The sequence below is a fragment of the Drosophila busckii genome, chromosome 3L, assembly GCF_011750605.1.
Source record: "Drosophila busckii strain San Diego stock center, stock number 13000-0081.31 chromosome 3L, ASM1175060v1, whole genome shotgun sequence".
NCBI classification, from domain to species: domain Eukaryota; kingdom Metazoa; phylum Arthropoda; class Insecta; order Diptera; family Drosophilidae; genus Drosophila; species Drosophila busckii.
Window position 1 is genome coordinate 14,861,409 of NC_046606.1, and position 11,403 is coordinate 14,872,811.

Genomic DNA, 11,403 nt, shown 5'->3' on the forward strand with positions numbered 1-11,403 from the left:
CCTGGGTATACTAGTGTCAATGGCTGATGCAAATAATAGATGCGGTTAACCGCAATCGGCTTGGCCAGACCGAGGTGAAAGCACTTAGCAGCACTTGCCATTGCCAATTGAGCTGAGCTCTTAGCACAGACTGTTTTAATTACTGAAAGCCAAGTGCTGCGCTGACTTGAATAAATATAAAATTATGGTTTGATGTTTCTGCTAAAAGAATAAAACATTCAACTCGGCACGCTGAGTTTGCTTTTCATTGTTATTGTTGTTGTTGTCGTTGGTGCTGCTGCTGCTCAACTTATGTTGCCCACTGTGTAGTTTATTGGAGGACAAAGTTCTGCGACCGATTACCCTTAGAATTGACGCTTTGAGGGACTCGTGCAAGGCAAGCAGCAACATCAAAGCGCTCGCTGCTAAAACGTTCTAAGTGGATGCGTTTAAAAAAACATTAAAGCTCACTAACTTATACATGGAGTCTAGCAGAGCCAGAGCAATGTGGAAAAAAATAAACAAACTTTTGCTGGCAGGCAAAAGAAACAAAAGGCAAACAGCAAAGCGCAAAATGCCGCTTGACCTTCGCCTTAAAAAGACGACGACTTATGCGGGTCAAGCAGCGTGCTGGGATCTGCGAGTATTTGCCCAATCGAGAGCCTTTCCAAATTTAAATCTCTAATACAATTTTCTTACACATGAGCTGTCAGTTGTATAGCTGCCATGTTAAATAATTATGCATGTATATTCAATATTTATTTATTTTCTTTTCAAATTGTGCTCAAGCGGAAATTAAAGACTCAGGGCAGCAAAGACAGTCGAAAAATGCTGCAGCCTCAGGCGAAAACCGGCATTCCCGGAAAATTTTGACAGGACACACGTTGTCGCAGGAAATGAATGTAAGCACACACACACAGCTCACGAGTGGCACACTGCAGCTCACATCATATGCTTATGATTAATTTCCTGGAATAAAGCAAATATTGCCCAGAGCGCATACGTGACAATGATTAGATTAAGTGCTGAAACGCTTCAGGCGGGCCTCGCGGAGCCTTTTGACCCCTCCTAATATGGAAAAAGGACAATGAAAACATAAAAAGAACGCTATGTATACGAACTGTTAAGGTAGAGTTACTAAAAAGATTTTAGCAAAAGTTATGCACATATATGTACATTAAATTAAATTCTAAGCAGTGCAGCACAAAAAAGGATAGATCAGGACCTAAGCGAAAAACACGAAACGGGACCAAACTCTTAACATATGCTTCTTTATTTCTTGAGCAGCTTTAGTACTTATAGATAAGCCTATATATATATATAGCAGTATGCATGTGCGAGATATAAACAGATTTCTTCCTATATAAAAAATATACTTGGACATTTGTATACAAAATTGAAAGGAGTGTATTAAATTTTTGCATTTTTCAGGCTAATAGCATATTTTTTAATATTTTCTTAGCTTGTCTCAAGCTAGACAAACTAAGTCGATAAAGCCATGTCCATCAAGACCCGTCAAAAAGCAGTCTGAAAAAAATCAAAAACAAAAAAAACAAATAAAAGATGGAAAATGTTGTAATAAGTCAATCAATTAATCATGACTTAATCATACTTGATTCCAATAACTTCGAAAGTATTTGCATCACAATTTTCATACCGCCCAGCCATAGAAACGCGTTATGACGCATACGCTTTTATATGTGTATATGTGAGTGCGTGCGTGTGTAGGTCATTGGCCCTAGTCAAAGTAAATCAAAAAGTCTAATGCGGCCAAACAAAGATTACTTACGATCACGAGTAAGATAAAGATTTAGCCCTCACCCTCGGTTTTTTTTTTAAAACATAGCAACCTGTTTCATATATTAAGATCAATATTAAGAACGTGTTTTTGTGGTTTAATAGGCTAAAAGTATTCTTTAATTGAAGCGATACAAACAAGCCATGTCCGTTTTCCGGACTTTATGGAGTGTGTAGATTGTTTCGCATATTTAATGACTGGCATAAAAATGCTATAACTATAAAGCTGATATTATTTTAGTCACATGGATCATTCATTCATTGCACACACAATCTATAGACCTAGGTCCAAACAGGTCTACAAGTGCCATAAATTCCAACAACAATGCCAGTTGGTAAAATTTAAATTCATGTTTAGATTTCGTTTCGTAGTTTTTCGTATTTAGCACCTGCGATTTGTTTCAGGTAGCCTAAACTAGTTTCTCCACATTTGAGCTTGACTTTTGATGTGGCAATTCGAATTTAGTATAAGATTAAAGCATATGCTCGCCAAGACTCATAGTTGTCTATCAGTTTTCAAGCGCGCTACACACACGACCAAATTAAATATGAAGTTCTTCAGTGTCTATATTGTCTTTTTTGCACTCTTCGTTCTGGCTATGGCCTCCATAGGAAGTACGGCTGAGTATTCTGAACCAGAACCCGAACCTGAGCCAGAGCCCGAGCCTGATTATGATTAATTCATCAAGTTACAAATGGATGCGAAACGCTCAATCGGAAAAGGACTTCTTCCGTCAATAATGGTCATAAGATGTAAAAAAAATACAACAATGTCATTTTGTTATTTTCGTCTTACAAGACGTCACCCGCTGAATCTTCCATAACGGAGTACATAAAATCCGCCCGTCTGCCAATGTAAACCTACTAAAGAGATTGCAACAAATATAACTAATAAAAAAAAAAATCAAAATCATGAATTCACTTTTAAATTAATAGTTTTGTGTATTAGGCATTTGCCAAATTTTCGAGGTAGCGTAAACTAGTTTCTCAACATTTGAGCTTGACTTTTGATGTTTCTCACATGTTTTTTGCTAAATAAGCCGCCAATAGAATTTAGTACCAAACAACCTAGCATATGCGAACAAGCTTTAAATTTTGTTATATTTTTTTTTTTTTTTTTAGTGGGTTCTTTATTTAAAATCTGGCCGTTGGGCCAATTATTAAGTTTGTTGACAAAGCTTGGGGGATTACTTATGCTTAGTTAGCTCTATGTATTACTACTACTATATACTATTAAGCTTACTTATCTCTATGTTTTATTACATACTTGGCTGTATGTTTTGTTGGTGGTCTAACGGGGCCTGAATGGAAGGTCTAGAATGTGTGTCCTTTTTTTGAGCCTTCTTGTGGGCTGGCTATTGTCTAGCAGTTGGATGGCCAGTACATTTTGGTGGTTATGGAGCCTTGTTTCATGCCGTGTGGACAACTTCTGTACAGTCTCCTCCACTGAGTCTATCTGAAGGTCCCTGTGCAGGCATGAGTTACGCAGGTAGAAAGGGGCGCCAGTCAACGTTCTTAGTATTTTATTTTGGAAGCTTTGGATTGTTTTGATGTTGCTTCTGCTTGTGGTGCCCCAGATCTGGATACCATAGGTCCAGATTGGCTTAAGTATGGCTTTGTAAACTAACAGCTTGTTTTTGATGGACAATTTGGACCTGGTACCAATAAGCCAGTAGAGCTGGCCAAGTTTCTTGTTCAGCTGTTTTCTCTTGTTTACGGCATGTTCCCGCCAAGTCAGCCTACGGTCGAAGGTAAGGCCCAGGTACCTGTATGATTTTGCCGCTGGAATGTTGTCGCCATAAAGAGTAACTGGTGGGCAGTCGCCATGGCGCAGTGCAAAGGTGACGTGCGCTGATTTTAAGGCGTTTACTTGTATGTCCCAGCGTTTGAGCCATACCTCCAGTTTTTCCATTTGCCGCTGGAGCATATACGCGGTTTCATTTGGTGACTCGGCGGTTGCCAGGAATGCCGTGTCGTCCGCGAACGTCGCAGCCAGCAGTCCATGTTGTTGAACTACCGGCATGTCCGCAGTATATAGGGTGTATAGGACTGGCCCTAGGACGCTGCCTTGTGGCACTCCAGCCCTTACGGGGCGTATACTGGATTCGTCCTCGCCAACCCGAACATAGAATAATCTATGCTCCAGGTAGGCTCGGATGAATCCGTAGTATGGAGAGGGCAGCCAAAGTTTTATTTTATGTAGGAGCCCATCATGCCAGACCCTGTCGAAGGCCTGCTTCACGTCAAGAAATACTGCAGCGGAGTACTGCTTGCATTCGAATGCCTGTGCGATGTGATCGGCGAGTCTGTGGCACTGCTCCGGCGTGCCATGATTGGCTCTGAAACCGAACTGGTGGTTCGGGATCAGGTTCTCCTCCTCCAATATTGACAGCACTCGTCTCAAGAATACTCTTTCGAGGATCTTGGAGAGCGCTGGCAGCAGGCTGATCGGTCGATATGAAGTTAGCTTGTGGTCAGGTTTTCCAGGTTTGGGAACGAGGATCACTTCGGCGCACTTCCATTGTGTTGGAAAGTGGCCAAGCAACCAACAGGCGTTAAAAATGTTCTTCAAAAGAATCCAGCAGATGCCTGGAACCGAGCATTGATGGGTTGTCAATTTAAATTAAGTACATGAACGGCGATTTTGGGACAAGACGAAGTGCATTGGCAATTAATATTCGTTAAGGTTCGAATGGATAAAAAGAATAAAATTCAACTTTAACGTTATCTGGATAACGTGTCTAGAATACTTATATGAGGTGTGATACATTAATGCCAGCAAAGACACTGCTAGTTCACTATTTGAGAAATTGTTTTATATGCCTCAATATAATTTGTATTCTCTGCTAATATTGAAAAAAAAATTAAAAAAAAAATGGTTGGCTCTAGACTAAATAATAGTTTGTTCTTTGATCATGCATAGCATCATTTTTAGACATGCATTCGTTTCGAACTTTCTGTATATTGGTGGTAGATGAGTCCCTAACGTCGCTCGTTCTCTATTCGAATGTAAAAGCAATCTCAGCACGATGCAGAATATAATAGCGCTTCAAAAAGAATATCGTTATGTGTACGCACTTGCTAAAGGAATAATTGCATTTTAAATGGGAGTACCTAAGCGAAAGTTAAAGTAGTTACTATCCCAATAAAGCATTGAACTATTTGAAACTCAACCGCAGCAGCAGAAACAAAGAAACTCTCTTGTATTTATCGTCAGCTGCACCTATTGAGGCAAATTAATTGCCGTTTTCAGTTTCAGTTCATAATTGTTGGAGGTAGATAGCGTACGCAGGTTGGGTTGTTGTGGGCGGGCGGCTGCGCTGTTGATGTTGCTCTGTTTGTGGCTTAGAGTGTCGCCAGTTTTTGTGCGCTGTCACTACCAGCAGATTGCGAGTGGGCTACGGTCAAAGAGCACGGGCTGCAGCAGTACCTGTGTGAACTTGGCGTCATTAACTGAGCAGCAACAAGACTCTGTGTGGGTTAGGTGGGGGTGGGGGTGGGTAGTTTGAAGACAACTGGGCAACAACTGAGCAACAAATGCTGTCGCCAGCAATGTCGCTCGCTTATTCTCATTGGCGTGCCAGAAAAGGAAACTCAAACGGCTGCTCAAGCTGTTGCTTCTGCCCGGAGCATCCTCAGACGAGTTAAGTAGACTACTAAATGACGATGACGAGCTTGATGAGGCAGCCTGACTGCCATCTCTCCCTCCCTCTCTCTCTCTCTCTTGCGCTGTTTTCAAGCTGATTAGGACTGTGGAAGGGAAGGTAAGAGCATGGCCATGTACTTAAGTGTGTTTTCAAAATTAAAGCCTGCTAATGAGATTCGCTTTGCTGAGTCACGTTAAGTGGCTTGAAGTGTATCGCAAGTAAGCGCTTTGGCATAAAGATCATGGCTATGCAGCTCGACCGCTCAACCGCTCGCTTATTAATAGTAATACACACACACCCAACTGTTGTGAGCTGGTGAAATGACTTTACTAACTAATAATTTTCGATTTTGGCATATTGAGCACATGACAGCTTCAATCAGCAAGCTGCTGTTGGCCTAAACAATTTGCGCGCTTCAATGCTTCAATGCTTCACCGTAATTTGTTTTATCAAAGCCAATTTGTTTGCTTCAAAAAATAAGTAAATAAATAAATAAATATAAAACGAATGCATGCGTTTTATTTTGTGTATGAAAATTTGCATTTTCGAATATAGAAAACCAAAATAAAAGTTAACACAACATATAGATTGTATATTGTATATTCCAATTGCGTTCGACACGCAGCAAATAAAAGCCTTCACCTAGGCAAAGGCTAATAAAAAACCATTTACAACAGTTTGCAGCAGCAGCAGCAGCCAAAGAAAAGCCCACAATATAAATGATGTGCGCTCACGTGTTTTGAATGTGACAGATTTGAGCCCTTTGTCAGCAAGGTGTTAGGGTTAGGGCTCGCTCGCTCGCTGTTCGCATTGGCTGTTCAAATATGTGAATACGTCAAGTGTTTGGCAAACGTTAAGAAATTTGTCAACATCAGTTTGCTTGCAATGATGGTTCAACCGCTGCTATGCTGCTGATAAATGAGTTTGGTGCTCAGTTTTTAACTAACTATTACCACTACTCAATTTGCAGCAATTTTCGGCTTTAAAATTGCGTAGCTACCAAAATGGCTATCACCTTTTTATTGGCGGCATGACAGAATGTCGGCATGACGCAAGCGGTAAGCCTTTGGAGCAGCTTCAATTTGTGTCATCATCATCATGAGACGCGCTGATCACAACACGCCCAAAACGTGAAGCCAGCCTTAAGAACATTTTATAAGTGGCTCGTGCTCGGCATTCGTATCACGCAGCAAAGTTGTTACTCAAAAATTTCGTTGGGGCCATAAACGTGCGACAAGCTGTGGCAAGACGTTGGCGACGCGACGCCAGCCAGTCAGCCAGCCAGCCAGTCACCTATCCTAGGTGTTGCCTGATAGTTTTGTGCACCGAAATTGCCATTTGTGTAAGCCAAATTGTAAGCTCTATCTATCTCTCTCACACACTCTCTCTCTCCCAGCCCGCTCGCTTTGAACTGCTGTCTCAGCGAAAGTAAATCTCAGCGTTGCTAAAAGCAAAACTTGTCTACAAAAATAAATTCTACTTTAACATATGGCTGCAATTTATTTGCTAATTTCTGGCGCGCTCTCAGTCTCGTTGTCTCTCTGTATATGCGCGTGGCCAGCTTTGATTGACTAAGCTTATAAGTTTATTATGTAATTAACAGATAACAGAAACTTTTCAAGTGATGCCAATGCCTCGGCTCGTAAATATTCTCACGCATGGCGGCGGCAGCAGCAGCAGCCTCGAATTTGGTTCACAAACTTTTTGTTGTAACTGTAGCCAATGTATACAAAATGATTCACTTAACGCAACATGCCATTAATCTGCCACAACTCTCAGCAGCGTCAGGCGCTTGCTGTAGCTATTTTTACTTTTGCGGTCCTTGGGGTGTCCTTAATCAGTGTTTGCTGGCTCTTTGCGGCATATCTAACACCTGCTTGAACGTATGCGCATCAGGCATTCATTTGGCAGTGCTTAAAATAGAGCGCCTGTGCCTTTGTTTGCGGTTTAGCCAAAACGAACTTCAAGCAAAACTTGTGGTAGTTCTATGAATTTCGTAGGCAGCTCAGGCTCGAGCTCTGACAATTCTTGGTAGTTGGTTTTCCTGTATGAATTTCGGCGTGTGCAGCTTTAACTTAAAGTGCCAACTTTACAAATTGTGCACAATATTTTGGGACTTTGTTTGGTTATGGCTGGGCGCTTTGTTATGCAAATAATTGTCAACACCTTTTGCGAGTTTGCAAAATTCATTTTGTTGTGCGCTTTTCAGCGCTGTTCAGCGGATCGCAATATGGGCGTTGACTGCACGTGTCTGTGTGTGTGTGTGTGTGTCTGTGTTTGCCCAGCACAAATGTTGCCAATTATTTACACACAGTGGCACACAGACACACACACACATACATTCATTCAGAGAGTGTTGCAGCAGTTGCAGCCATATCACGAAAATCGCCAATGCCAACCGCAAAACGTGCCCAAAAGGGCGTGGCACGAACAAAATGCGAACGGACGCGCTTCATGCCCCATTGACAGAGCGCAACAAAAGCAGCCGTAAAAGAGAGTGAAGGAGAGAAAGCGGGGGGAGAGGGCGAAGGGTGTGCGGTTTGCTGGCTAAGAGCTGTTGGCAACTAGCAGAGCATGAGGCAGAGCCTCACCGGGCATATTTGCGGCTAATTGGCTTTAAGTAGTGCTGATTATAGTGCGCCACGTTTTGTTACACTCGCTGTCGATGGCTGCTGACGTCGACGTCGACGTTGACGTTGACGCTGACGCTGTTCAAGTGGCCGTCGCATTTTCAATTACTAAATACAAATTAGCGGGCGCTGTAAAGTAGGCAATACATTTTTGTTAAGTTATTAAAACCACAACGCGCGGGGGCGCACATTACATGACCGTGAGCATGAGTATGAGTGTGCTGGCCTGTGCATAAATTAATGCCATTAATTTGAGCTTAACACTGGTTTATGTGTCGTCTGCTTTAACTACAACTTAACACGCATGGCGCAAAAAAGTCTCCTGCTGCTGCTGCTGTCGACTGTCGACTGCTGTTGCTGTTGGCTGCCGTGCAAATATTGTGCTGAGGCAAGCGACTGTGGGGTCAAGTCCGCCATTGCCTGGGCAATTTAAATGTTGCATTTTAATTAAAATTTATACACAAAAGCTTTTAGCTTAAGTAAAACAGCCACACACACAATCACACATGAGTGTACGAAAGCCAAAGGCATGCGTAGCTGAGCAACAAATAATAATGCATGCACTGGCAACCAGCAGTGTAATTAAGTTAATACAATTCGGCTGCATTCTTACAGCGCGAACGGCTTTGCAAGCTTGCTGGTCACACACACGCACACACACACGACCAAAATTTTAGCATCAAGCATTATTGGTTTGCCGTTGCTATGACGCACATTGCAGACACTTTATTGCCAGCAACAGCCACAGCAAAAGCAGCAGTCGTATCGCATCATAATCAGCAACGCATATAGATACATATATTTTGCTGTTCGCGCTGAAGTACAACAAATTCAATTTCCCACGCAGCAGCAACAGCAACCAAAACTAAATTGTGCAGCATAGAGTCATATAAAAAAGAAAAAGTGGCAAATAGATAATACTTTGAAAATATATATGTTCCGTGCTTTGTTATCTGCTGCACAAGTAGCAAAAATATAATGAACAATGAGCAAATAACGGCTCAAGGTGTAACCAGTAAGTAAGCTATCAACTTCGACTCACTTCACTACTTATTATTACCCAATTAAATATCGCATATAAAAGTATTAGGATGACATAGGCCAAGACAATTCATCACATATAACAGATAGTCCATATATTTGTTTTTAATTAAAAAAATCCACTGTTTGATTGAAATTATTTTATCTTTCATGCATCTCTCCGAGTTCTCTATGCGGATTGTAACAGAATTTATTCTGTTTATAACACTAAGACTTAGAAACTTAAGCAGTGTATTATCTTAATTAACTGTTATTAATTAGCATTAATCTAGGTGTGCATAGGTATTTGGATTTATTCTTTATCTTTTCTTTTACTTTTTCAATAACAATAACACAATTGTTTTGTATTTATTTTCTTTTACCGTCGACAGTTAATTTCGTGACATTAAATAAATAAATTGATAAATAACGTTGCATTACTCAAACTATAACTTAACCTAGTGTTGAGGAATTCCAAGAGAAGAGAACTTAATAAGCTAGTCATTTATAAATTAATAGTTGTATTTGTATTTCTGCCAAGCTAAAGCTGGCGCCAAGTAAAGCAGCGCTTATGAATCTCTTAAGTTGTCTAGACGCAGACACCAAGAAAAGAAAAAAAAGCTTATAAAGCAAATGCCAGTGACACCTGCCACAACCAGCACTGAGCGCGGCGTATTTAGGCATTTTGTGTATTTGTCATTTGCATGCTTATTAAAAATATATGCGCAAAGCAAGCTGACAGTCGAGTACTAAATATTTAAATTATGCCAAGCGACAGTTAATAAGCAACGGCAGCAACTTTCGAGTTTAGCTCTCGAGTTGTCTGGCTGCTCTTAAGCCGAACACTTTTGCAAGTTGTATGTGCCTAGCATGTCTAATGTGCTTGAAGCTTATGTTTCTTTTTTCTTGGGCTACAAACAAGCAAACAAATAAACAAATGTACCCTTTTTGCTGCTTGTGGGTTTCGCCAAACTGACCGTTGATTTGATTATGCTACCTTGCCAACTGCCAACAGCAAACAGCTAACAGCAGCAGCTAACCCTTGAGGGCACATCAAAGCCCTGCGGTTATGCCGCAGGCAAAACCCTTTCAACACCTCAAATTAGTGCACTTTGTAGTTTCGATGGCGCTCTGCTTGAAAATTTGTCCAGCATTAGCCACTGAGCTGAGCTGCACATAAATCTCTGGCTCGTTTGCGCACGTTCGGGCAGCATAGGCCTGATAGGCGCTGAGGGTTTTTTTTGGTCAATGATTTGCTTCGTTGACTAAACAAATTAAGTATACGTTGGCACACGTGCGGCGACTGTTAAACAGAGAGGGAGCGAGAGAGAGAGAGAGAGCAGAGATAGAGAGAAAGACTTGAAAATGTTTATAATAAGCTAATAAATACAAATTGATTGTGTGTGAAATTAAAACGGGCGAGCAAGAGTTTTATAACTTTTAAAGCAAATTCTATTACAAGGCAAAGGCCGAATATTGCAAGCTCATGTATTTAAATAAAGCCCCCAAGCTGTGTGTGTTATGCCCAACCATATTTGACCAACACTTTTGGGCAATGGCGGCCATAAACTATGCATTAGCTGGCGGGCACATGTTTAAAATACCTAAATACCGCCAACACACACGCACACACACACCAACACACCGCTATTATGTGGATTGCGAGTGTGCGAATCCCCGTTGGCTGTTGTCCTGCGGTGCGCGCTTTGTCTTTAGCCGACTGCCGCTGGTCTTTATCTGACGGCGGCCACAATGACGCGGCGTATGAGTAATGGGTATAAATGTGTAGCCCTCTCTCCTCTCCCTCTCTTACGCTGACGACCATCTACATAGAATCTTATTACGCTATATCGCAACCGTAGCATTTTGATGTGGCTGCGCTGCTCTCGCTGCTCACCACGCTCTTGTATAATAAAGCTGTTTGCGACTTTTTCAATTGCTCACGTACGCTTTTCATGACTGACTTCTTATGCGAAGGTTTACATTTACGTTTACGTTTAGGTTTTAGCTTCAGCTTTAGGTCAAACATAGCACACAGAGTGGGCGAGTGCGTGAGTGCGAATGCGAGTGCGAGTGTTTTATTTCATTAAGTTCGAGCTACGCGCGCTCTCTTTCGCACTTTGCTGCGCTGCTGAAAATCTAAGCGTTCAACTTGCTGCTTAATATCCCGTTGTGTTGCTGCGGTTGCTTTGCTATTTGTGCTTTTATAGTTTGCTTTAACACAAACACAACTGAAATTGCTTTGGACTTGCTTCAAAGATTTCTTTTTGTTTTCTTTGTTATTTTTTTTTTTTGTGCGCTTTTCTAGACGCGCGTTGGCATATTTACAT